Below are 10,469 nucleotides of genomic sequence, written 5' to 3'. Positions count from 1 at the left end.
GGTGTCTGTGCAATCTCACTTAGCCAGGAGTTCTTCAAGCTTGAGCTTCCTACACTGAATTTCAACTGAATCTTACTAAATCCGCTAACAGGAAGGTAGCACAATATCCTCCAGGAAACCTGAAGATAGCAGGCACATTTAAGGGTTGCAGAGCAGGCCGTGTGACATGCACAACTCTAGTCTGCAACAGAGGTGCTTGGCTGAGGACTTTGGAGGAACAGCCAGTGGGTTGGAACTGCCTAATAGTAGAGCCGGCCCTGCATTTAATTGTGCTGGGAACAGACATTCCAGCTCCACTCAGGACTGTCCTGGGACATTTGTTTCCTGAGACCAAGCAGCTAATGATGCCCACCCTCAAGTCAAGGTGGGTAGCGCTCACGGCTGGTCAAAGCCAAAGACCGCTCAAGTGCTCTCCCCCTCCCTGGCAGGAAAAAGTTTATATGTTTCCCTTTCGCAACATCCAAAATCATCTGCCTGAGGCAGACAACTCATTTTACCTAATGTTTGAGCCAGCTCTGGCCTATAGAAAAAGCTCTCTCACAAAATTACATTTTTTCCCTGTTGCTTCATACCTTCCAACATTCCTAAGAAGATAGGGAACGTTTCTCTTTGTGAAACAGGGTTTTGTATCCAAATACGTTCTGCTCAAAGTATTAATGGACCTCTGTTAGTCATGTTTGATGCTTTTTTGTCATGGTTGGTATTCATCAGTACAGAATACTACCACCTCTTTTTTGCTCCCTGTGGCAGCCATTTTGTGCTGGCCCCCTCGGCACTTCTCTCAGGGTATGAATACTGGCACCTCATTTTTTTAAACCAAAGAAGCAATGCTTGTGTCCATTAATTTCAATGGGTCTGCTCTGGGGAATGAATAACATTGGACGCAATCCACACCCTCAAAGTGCGAAACCAGTGTTCAAGGGCGAATTTCTGAGGTGGAAACACGAGTGCAGGAGTGTGGTGGCAATTTTAGAAACGAGATTTCACTCTGCTGCTCCCCACCCCCCAAACTTCACATTGTATCATTTCGATTCCTTCGATACCTTTAACTCTACAATCAAACTTTGCCGGAACAAGCTCTTCAAGGACAATTACCTGGCCTTTGAACGTATGACTCAAATTCGGCGGGTGTTAAGTGCACACACAATTAATGCCTTGTCTAATCAGGCTCATCCGCTTAGGAAAACTTGAAAATGCCAGTTTCTCCACATCTCTTTGTTGTACCAGATGTGCGGTTTTGCTTCTCTTAATATGTATTAAAGATATGCCGGTCACCGCTGAATAATTCATTGCACATACGCCTGATTAAATAGCAGCTCGTACTGATTAATAAGCGTGCCGTTAGCCTTTTGCAGATGGCACTGTCATCAGCTATTTAAGCCCTGTATGCTCACCTGCATGGAAACATAAAGGGAAACGGTTGGCATTGAACTCTACATACAGGTTGCTGAGTGTATCATTTATATTAATGGCATGTCATCTCTCTACAGCCAAGCCCACATGATGCTAAAGCCGTCGGGTGATTTTGCCAGCTGAAAATATATGGGCAGTAGTGGGGAACCTTTGTTCAGGTCAAATTTACCCTCGTCTCCATTGCTATATGGGTCCTCAAGGCACTTTCAAATTTTAAAATTTACATTTAGCAATAAATACAGGCAACAGCCATTTACACATGCTCAATATGTGTGCAAGGCCTCCAACATTTCTCCAATGAAAATAGGGATGTCCTATTATTATTATTATTATTATTATTATTATTCTGGGCACCTTCCAACATACAGTCATACCTTGGATCCCCAATGCCTTGCGACTCGAATGTTTTGGCTACCGAACGCCACAAACCTGGAAGTGAGAGTTCCGGTTTGCATACGTTCTTTGGAACCCGAATGTCTGACGCGGCTTTCAATTGGCTGCAGGAAGCTCCTGCAGCCAATCTGAAGCCGTGCCTTGGTTTTTGGAAGTCAAACGGGCTTCCAGAATGGATTCCGTTCGAAAACCAAGGTACGACTGTATATAAAAGCATAGTAAAACATTTTTTTAAAACCTTCATTATACTGGGCTGCCCTCAGATGTCTTCTAAAGGTTGGCTCAGCTGTTGCATAACCATACCCTCCAACATTTCGCAGATGTCCTAAGGAAAAGCAGGAAATTCTGAGGACGGCTTCTGTAAATCCGTCCCCAGAAGCAGGGACAGCTTCTGTAAATCAAGGACTATTTCTGGAAAATAGGGACACTTGGATCTTTAAAAACAAAAAGACCCCACTGATTTTCATTTAGTAGCAGTGCTAAGGTAACACCATGAACTCTCTGAATTTTCATTTTAGGATGAATAATGTGCCTTGTTAGTGCTATTATGAAGAGATCAAAAGTGGATATGTGAAAGTGGGTCCCATATTCCAGGCATGGTGGGTGTCTGGCCTGGGCAAGTTGAAGATCACTGGTATTGTCCATTAGAATAGCGAAAAAGTTGGCCAAGCCCCATAAAACTGTGGTTTGCTCAATAGTACTTCATCTTTCCTTTCCCTTTTGTCCCCCCAAACAGGAAAAAATGCCATGAAGTGATGATTCTCTGCCACTGTCTTCTCCTGGTGAAGATTAATTTTGAATGAATTTCCCCGGCCCCCAATGTGAATAAGGATCTAACCACATCCCAGAAAAAAGAAGAGGAAAACCGTAGATTGCAGTCTTTCGGGAACTGCTGGGCTGACATTGTGCAAACTAATTGGATATTTCTCTCCAAACTCTTTAAAAAGCTTGTGGTGTGTAAATAATAGATTATTCCATTTCTATCCTGTGTGTGTGCTTGGGGGGGGGGGAGCAGGGGAAATTAAACCAAGAAAATAATAGAACTGATCACAGCTGAGGAAGTGTTTCTTCCAAGTGTGTAGAACAGCGACATCTAGGAGCTAGCTAATTAATTGCACAGTGGCTCAAAATGCAACTTAAACATCACTGTAGTAGCCCTGCTGGTATATGAATGCAAGGAAGACAGGTAACTGGTAACACTTTTACTATCCATTTATTTTACTAACCACTCAACCAAAAAAAAAATGGATTTCAGGGCAGTATACAAAGAAATTTAAAATATAAATCCTGCCAGCTTGCTCCTGACAAGGATGGGGACAAAACAAGTATTTATTGACCCTCCCTGTCATTCACTCTGGCTCCAGCTACTGTCAAGTTCCCGGTCTTCTGTCCTACAAATCCCAAAGAACACCAGCCATGATTGCCTAAAATGGCACATGGCGAGGGGCCTTCCACCAAGACCAATGGAATAGATCAAGTTTGGAATATCCCCGCATAAAACTGCTGATGTTTGTGATGGCCCACTTAATTATTTTCCCCCTACCAATTGCGGCAATTGTATTGCTCTGTGCTAGATACTATATGATTTTTCATTGTATTTTTCATCACACCTTTTATTTCTTTAAAGGTAAAGGACCCCTGGACGGTCAAAGGCAGCTATGGGGTTGCGGCGCTCATCTCGGTTTCAGGCCGAGGGAGCCGGCGTTTGTCCACAGACAGCTTTCCGGGTCATGTGACCAGCATGACTAAACTGCTTCTGGCGGAACGGAACACCATGATGGAAAGCAGAGCGCACGGAAACGCCGTTTACCTTCCCGCCACAGCGATACCTATTTATCTACTTGCACTGGCGTGCTTTCAGACTGCTAGGTAGGTAGGAGCTGCGACAGAGCAACAGGAGCTCACTTCGTTGTGGGGATTCGAACAGCCAACCTTCTGATCAGCAAGCCCAAGAGGCTCAGTGGTTTAGACCACATTGCCACCCACATCCCAATGTTTCTTATAAGAAATGAAAGACTCAATAAGCTGCAATAAAAATCAGCATGGATATTTAATGTGCACACGGGGCACCTGATGAGGTTTTACGGACTATAGGTTTGGGAGCAATTGCAAAAGATTTGGAAGTTCAGAACGTATATTTACTTTCTGGTATAATTAATGTGGAATGAGTACCCTCTAGTGGAAAAGTTTGGGAATAACCACATTTGTACTTTGTGTCTCAGAATTGGTATTGTTATTTTTCGGCACACCTACCAGGAGATCCCTGTTGGATCAAACTTAACACCCATCCAGATCAGCATTGTGTTTAGTGCAGTGGCCAAACAGAGGCCACCCAGGAAGTCATGAGAACAATAGCAGTGTTGCTCCATAGACTTATCATTCGGAAGCATGTTCCTCTGGCACCGGAATTAATATACAGCCGTCTTGGCTAGTAGCTATTTGATGATGACCCTTCATGGATTTGCCTAATCCCATTTTATTTAAATTTTGTTTTTTGTTTTTCCATGTATACATCCTCTAACATTTCTCTAACAATTTTCCATACCCCCCCTCCCCTGGACTTCCTTCATAATTCCCATTTTGTTTTATTTCCATATTACTCTCCCTGTGTGTTTCCCAAAAATTTCCCAATACATATAGTCTTACTTTTTGTTATATACAATTGTGTTTGTTTATTCAAAGCCTGCCAGTGAGTCCAATTCTTTATGTTGTCTCTTCATATATGTTGTAAATGGTTCCCATTCTCTTTTAAAATCCTTGGTATCCTTTTCATGTAATTTATCTGTTAATTTTGCCAGTTATGCATATTCCGTAAGTTTCCCTTGCCATTGTTCTTTCGTTGGTATTTCTTCTGTCTTCCAAGCTTGTGCTAATATAATTCTTGCCGCTGTTGTTGCTGCCCATTTTAAAGCCACCCAACTCGGTAGCCATCACAATGTGGCAGCAAATTTTATATATAATGCATAATTTTATTTGCATGTTGCCTTTCCACAGTTCAAACCATGCTCAAGGCGGCTTACAATATGGGAGAAAAAATGCCTAACTACAACATAACAAAAGTAGACATAAACAATAAATAAAACATTAAAAAAATACACAAACTGAACAATTTCCTCATAAATCACAAGATCTAAAATAAAGATACGGAAAGCCCCCCAGCTACAACCCCCCCTCAAAACGACACCCAAATTCCATAGTTTTACAATGCACTGTACCTCCTCTTACCTGTCCTATTCCCCCCCCCCCACCATTCAGCCTCATTGGATGACACCCCCATCTTTAATTATCTTCCTTGAATTCCATGGAGCATAAAATGATTAGCTTTGGCTGCATCGTGTGTTAATTATTTTTTGAAGAGTGGCTGTATAAAAGAAAAGTCATGCGAATTTGGGGGGGGGGAATCTGATGGATCTGGGAGGTTTCAGCGGAAAGAAAAGAGGTTTTTTTAAGATTTGAGAAAACAGGAGGAAGGGTGTTATCAGTATCTCATAAAGATATGGTCAATTACTCAGGGTTTTTGGTTTTTTAAGTGCTCTTGTTGTATTGTTTGATTTATTATTGCTTAATTGTTATAAAACCTCTTAATATTTCTTGATACACAGTATAAGAAACTTCTAATTAAAACAAAACACGTTCTTAGTCATTAACTGTGTGTGATAGTATTGACAAATTCAGCAAAACGAACCATTTCCGGCTAGTGAAAGGCAGGAAGATAAAACCTAGCCACATTTACCATTTGCCACATACATCTGATTTGTGGCAATCAATAGATGTTAAAGCAACAATGCTCCAATACCATTTTATTGCTAGATAACTCTCCTGAACTCTTGTCGTCTCTTACTGATCCTGACCAAGACCTCTGGGGAAGGGCCCATCTCACTTCTGATTCATGTACACAGCGTTCATGAATAGCTAAGAGATACTTTACATGCCAAATGTTAAAGATTAACTAGCAGTCTTACATTTGTTATTGTTTTGATTGTCCTGCTCTACTTCAGCCATCAAATCAGAATTAACTTGTGAGGATTGCTCTCTCAGGATTTCATTCACTTGGTAGAGGAGCTATGCTGATGTGGAAATTACTTTGATCTACCGGTAATTCTCCCAATGCTGATCTCATTTATCTTCTTTGGCTGTGCCACACAGCATGGTTTTAGCAAGGTGTGCACAAACAGGAATGAGACACAGTGAACTTTGGGTTTGTCCGCTCTCTCAGTCCCATCCCCTCCTTCCAAGCAACCCATAAGAGTTCAGAAGATTTCCTTTCCATTTAGTTAACCACAGCTTCTCCTGTCATCCAAGCCCAGAACAGTAATTATTGTTTACCATGGTTAGTTCAAATAAGCCAGCTCTAGAAACCATGAAGTTGGCTTGTTTCATGCTAACCATGGTTAATGTTAACCAGATTGCCACTTCAGATGACATAACTAACCACTGCTAACCAAAAGTAGGCTTAGGAGCTTCTGAACTCTTCTGGGTGATGCGGGCATAGGAGAAGGGAATACACAATTCGGGGTCTCATTGTAGCCCACTCCTGCACATCGCCCTGAACATGGTTAAGCGTGACATGCACATTCAGCCAAAATCTTGTAGCGACATCTGCAAAACTGTCCTCAGCAAGGATATTTCAAGTTTACACTATAGCTGACAGAACCTTACAGCGTGGGATGGGGAACAAAAGTTTTATCTCTCAGATCACCAGCTTCACAATTTAATTCCAGGACTCACTCAGTTTATATGCTAACAAACTGACATGTGTATTAATGTCGATTAGAGCTCTGTAATTTCACTAAATACCTTCTGGTGGTGCTGGGAAATGTGTCAGTTTTAGTCATTAGGAAAAATTAAACCAATAAAACTGGGAGGCAGTGTTCTGTCAAAAATCTTGTGCATCATTCTTTACTCTCCACTTCAGTGCGTTGCAAGCTCCAAACTTAATATGGAAATTAATTTTCCGGATAGGGGATGCAGATTATTTGTTACAGATTTGCTTTTAGATTATACAGAGGCAGACTGCATACTTACTGACTCTCTAAGCAACAGCAGTTTCCATCCCAAAAACATAAATGAAAGAAACGGGATATTAATCTTCAAGTAAACATTGTGAAATAAAACAAAACCTTTAAAAGGAACCATACCAAACAGAGTGGACAACAAAAAGAACTGGATGTCAGTTTCAGACTGGATCACATAACTGGCACTAGATTCCTTTTTCGGAACCCGCACCTGACTTAGATGGACAGATCCCACACATCCATGTGATACGACAGTGGATTACTGGGTTCAGAGAGCTCATGCACATTTAAGAGTTAATTTTTAAATTAAATTACCCTTGATTATTATTATTTATTTTATTTCATTTATATTTCTTACCCACCCTTCACCATGAGGTCCCAGGGTGGTGGCAACAGCACAATGCACAGTTATAAAAAGAGATGGAACCATTATAATTACCAAACAACCGTTCTGTATTAGAGAGGAAACATTATTCTAGTCAAAAGTGGCAAGTGGTTTGAGAATTACAGCTCAGAAAAAGACGACTATGCATTACTCCTTACTTTCCTAAATGATGAAAAGTGCCAGGGGCAGTGTTTCTCAGATCTGACTTCCTTCTGAAGGAGGGGCCACTTCCAGACGGTTGCTATTTTGCAGGAGGGCCCAGTCAAAAACTGGCAAATCTGGTTTATGCAATTGTAGTTGACCACACTGTCTTGAGCAACAAAGCTATTTTCACAAAAGATCAGACTTTTTGTGATAAGGAAAGTAAAGGGGGACTACACTGGAAGGCGTGGAGTAACACTCGCTTTACGCAACGTCATCTAACCTTATGCTTATTAAATAGCCAACGTTGTCTTAATCTCCCTGCAAACAAATCAGGATGAATGCTCAATAAACAAAGGTCTGGAAGCAACCTTTATGTATTTTTCTCATATGAATTTACAAATATACAACAAGAACACCTGCCTTGTTAAAACACAATGCTGAAAACAGTTTAGAGCAATTTACAATCACAAAATAAGGTGACTCCTCCCATATTCCTGGCCATGGTACAACAGCTGTGACCATAACTCATAACTGGCTAGCTGACAGATACTTCTGTGGAGCTGATGAAATCTTTGCCTTGAACACAGAGAAAAGCAATTGCCCATTATCATCTCCTATGCACGTCCTTCTGAGAACGGAAGGCAATGCACAAGAACATCTGGTGCAAGTAAAATATAATAAGCTTGCTCTTACAAGGATTGCATCTCTTTCTCTGGAAATTTATATGGTTGTCATCCTCTGTACCATACTGATGGAGCTTGAATCCCAAAGCAAACACAGGTGATTTGTGGAGGGAAAACACAGATTCAATCAGAGATAGCAAAGTTGCCAAGCTTGCAGCTGATGGGAAACTGGGGGGTGGGGGGTGGAGGCCTTTACGGTTCATACTGTATTAACTTTGAAGGCTGGGGCTCATAGCATATGGTGATGATATAGAAAATCCATGCATGGTGTAGCCAGGGCACAGAGGTGTTCACGTGCTTGTTTTTAGTCTAGCCAGAGACTAAATGTGCCCTGGGGAAGTCACTTCAGTGCTGCTAATGCAGCGGTTTAACTTCCTGCCATTGTCTTTCCAGACAGATGATGCCAATAACATTCATTGCACTGCCCACTGTATGCCTGTCCTAGAAAAGAAACCATTATTTTATATTGCATGCAATGGAGTGGGTGACCAGTGCAAAACAGTCACTGACTTGTTATCCAACCCATAGGAGTACATATACTATCAAGCTGCACTATATGCAACTGCAGCAAAGAAAATCCAAGTGAGAATCTTTCAACGAACTGTTAGTGACTTGTTAATTTGAGCAAGCTAAATCTAACCCCAGGAAGTTTCAATCTTGATTGCATTTTAAGCAGAGTGTATACTTATTCATGTTTTATGCCTGTGCTAATAGGTCTTTTACTGCATTTGCAATGGCCTATGGCTACAAGCAATAAATATTTATTGGCCATTGGGCTTGCAGGGTTCACTAGAGCAGGAAGTGCAGTGCAGTGCAAGATTAAGGCCTGTAGTTGACAGAAGCAATCTCTTTGTTTCCATCATTACAGACCTAATCTTGCAAGGGCACGGAACAGTCCTCCAATCTCTTAGATCGTGGGAAGAAACCAATGAGTTTTTCCAAGTGCCAAAAAGTATGTGAAGAGAATAGTTACCATGGCAATGCAAGCTCCACACTAATCAAGTGTGCGTGTGTGGGCCTCTTGAGCTGATTGTGACTAGAGATGGAGAAGTGCTTCTAAGAGCCATTCTTTTGCTCTGAAAGCAAAGGACAGCATCACTGACTTGTATCTGGTGATGCAGTGCTATCAGACCAGTTGCATAGCAGCCTCTTAAGTTCTGCATTGTCACAAAACGTACACTGCTCATTAATGGTTTTACGTTCCACCTAAAAGCATGAAAGCTAGAAGTTTGTCCTGATCTAAATGAAAAGACAACCCTTTTTTTCTGAGGAGCTCAAAATGTGACGTATTTAGGATATCACCTAAATACGTCACATAGTATAGTTCCTCCCTGCTCAAATTCAGGGGTCATAATTCACTGCTAGAATATGCAATTTCTATATGAAAGGTCTGATTCAACCCCTGACACCTCCAGGCAAGATTTATGTCTGAAACCCTGGATGGCCGATGCCAGTTGCTGCAAACAATACTTATCTAAGTGGATCTATGGTTTGCCTGGGTTTACAGAACTCCATTTACCATCAACAACAAATCTCTTATTAACTCAAGCAGCAAACCTGCACATAATGTGAAGGAAATAAGTAGCTATCCTATTTTTAAAAGACATCTGAAGGCAGGCCTGTTCAGGGAAGTTTTTAATATTTAACGCTGTATTGTTTTTAATATTTGATTGGGAGCTGCCCAGAGTGGCTGGGGAAACTCAGCCAGATGGGTGGGGTATAAATAAATTATTATTGTTGTTGTTGTTGTTATTATTATTATTATTATTATTATTATTATTATTATTATTATTATTATTTACCTGGGAGTTCAAATGAACTCCACAGGACTTTTTTCCAAGCAGATCTGCATAGGATTGCGTTGTTAATGTCCCTCCTCTTTTTAATAAAACCACTTGGGTTTTCTGAACCACAAGTTGGAAAGCCTAACAACATATACATGCTATCAGCATCCTATTGCCCGAGTAATCAATGTCCATGAACTGCCCTGAATTGCAAGTTGGAATCCTAATTTTTAGCAACCAGACATGCAAGTCCTATTCCTGGGCCACAAGCAATATTGTTCCAGCATCCAGTCTCTTCTTCAAGTGCCTCTTCCTCCCTCCCAACAACCTCTTCCCCTCAGGAATTATAAATAGGGGTCTTGAACAAAATCAAGGAGTGGGCTTGGGCCAACTGTAATCAGACAACACTGTTCAAGGTAAGGGGATAAGATGTATAAACATCCCTGAGGCTGCAATGCTTGACACATTTCATTGTTTCTTTGCCCAACTCTTTCAGAAGCCCACTTCTTGCATGGCTAAAGCTGGCCAGTGTAGCCTCTTATGACTACACTTGCAAGCTCAGGAAGACAGAAAGATGTATCCCAGACCCAAACAGAATGAGAGGAGAAGAGTGGCATGGAAGGAGGGGTGGCAAAAGAAGGAATGTTCATCA

The 10,469-nt window shown here is 41.4% G+C and overlaps 1 long non-coding RNA gene across 1 annotated transcript; it reads left to right on the top strand.

Annotated features, from left to right (window-relative positions):
• Positions 1-2,185: 2,185 nt before the first annotated feature.
• On the top strand, positions 2,186-5,453 carry LOC309514275. Its single transcript, XR_014211868.1, has 2 exons — positions 2,186-2,759; positions 3,434-5,453. It is a non-coding gene; the product is annotated as an uncharacterized lncRNA (long non-coding RNA).
• Positions 5,454-10,469: the final 5,016 nt, after the last annotated feature.

This window comes from Podarcis vaucheri (assembly GCF_965113315.1).
Source record: "Podarcis vaucheri genome assembly, chromosome: 11".
In the NCBI taxonomy this organism is placed as follows: Eukaryota; Metazoa; Chordata; class Lepidosauria; order Squamata; family Lacertidae; genus Podarcis; species Podarcis vaucheri.
Note: the sequence above shows the minus strand (reverse complement) of the source record. Positions and strands in the feature narration are given on the sequence as shown.